Here is a 1,962-nt window from a genome sequence, read left to right on the forward strand (position 1 = left end):
GAGAGAGAGAGAGAGAGCATTTAAGTGGACTTTTGTTTGCACTTTACATGAAACAACAGGGGCCTAATTTTTTTGGTATTCTTGTCACACGAAACCGGGTTCAATCTGAACAGATCTATTTTTTTTTGAATGAGGAACACAGGGCCAGATCTGCTTTTCATCGTAGCCTACTCAACAACGCCTGCTAATTAGTCAATCGCTCAAGTTATTCGAGTTGTAAGGAAATATTTCCATTACAAAAGAGCGCGCGGTGTTTGCGTTGTCTTGGCAACCACCGTTTCATCTCTCATGATACAATAGATGTATGATTGTTATGCGATGAACGTGTTTTCTGAAAGATCACATACACGGACGAACACGCACACAAACACGCACACACATACACGCACACGCACACACACACACACACACACACACACACACACACACACACACACACACACACACACACACACACACACACACACACACACACACACACACACACACAAACAATCGGGTCCCGAGCTAGAAGGTCCATAACAGCCATAACTAGGATCCAGAGTAATATTTAAGGCTTTGGAGAAATCGAACGGGCGCATGGACACTACGGTCCTCCTGGAAGCCATGTCCGAGGACAAATCACACCTGGCCAAATTCCTCCTCGATGCGCTGGACGGCAAAATCGTGGATACCCGAACGGAAGGCGCGCAGACCCCGCTCGTGCGCTGCGTGCTTCTGAGCGACTGTCGGACGCGGTGTGCGGCCGTGGAACTGCTGCTGCAGCGAGGGGCCGGGGTCAACCATCGGGACCACCGCGGGCGGACGGCGCTGAGCTACGCGAGTGAAAGGGGATATTTGGATGCCCTTAAGATCCTGGTTCGCTATAACGCGGACCCCGAAATCGTTGATATGCGGGGGAATACCGCCCTGATGTACGCCGTTGTGGCCGGCCAAGCTCCAGTGGTGGAGTTTTTAGTAAGAGCTTTTAAGAGAATGGGCCTTCAGAATGAAATGCGAAACAAAGTCGGAAATTCTGCGGTGGGAGTTGCGAGGTTTCTCGGCCACACCGAGTGCCTTTTTGCGCTCACCAATAACGCCAAATGGGGACGCGAGCACGAAACAAGTGCAGACTCCACGGAGGAGTTTGAGAGACAAGGCGACCGTTCACTCGCGCCCCCGAAAGACCTGGTGTTCTCCGGTGTCCTTACCCCCAAGCCGCCAACCCGGCAGACCATTACGCACAAGCCCATTACGCACCAAGTCGGAGAGAAGTTAAGTAAAGTAACGACAACTGACTATCAAATGCCTCCATTACGCGGGAGAAGTGGCGCTCCGGGGCTCTACTCGCCCCGTCCGGGCAAAACAGCGGCGGGTGAACCTTTTGCGCTCTCCAACCCCTGCACGCCTAGCCCCATCGGCGTCCTGCTGACACCCATCACACATGAGATGGGGTCGGAACGGGAAAAACACCACGGGTTAGAGTTCGGTGAGCGTGGATTCGAAGAGAGCTACTACCAGAAGAGGTGTAGTTTGCCCGTTAGTTTTCTCCGTCCCGCGCCTGCGGGTCGCACTTTACTGTCTTTACGCGAATGCCAAACGATCGGGAGGCGCACAGCATCTCCACACGAGGTTGAAGTGTCCGATTCAGCAGATTCGCCGACTTCACTCGCGGGATTCTCGGAGTTCGGCAGCAAACTTTTCCGCCGCTTTACCTTCCCAGAGTTAAAAATGGGTGGTTTTGGTGGTAAAGAGTCAGCAGAGAGCAGCACAGCGTCTGTTGTCCCGCCCACACGAGGTCGCCCGTCATTGGCTACAGCTCGGATCCCGGAGACCTACCCGCAGATCACGAGGCAGAGCCGGGTCACGGGGCACCCCCAGGTCGGCAGTAAGTCTAGCGTGGGCAGCATCAGCGCTGTGAGGTGCGAGTTCGACTTTCATGACGGAACGCCCAGCTCTCTTCAGCGATTTGACCAAACCCCA

Source organism: Gadus macrocephalus, chromosome 21 (assembly GCF_031168955.1).
Source record: "Gadus macrocephalus chromosome 21, ASM3116895v1".
NCBI classification, from domain to species: Eukaryota; Metazoa; Chordata; class Actinopteri; order Gadiformes; family Gadidae; genus Gadus; species Gadus macrocephalus.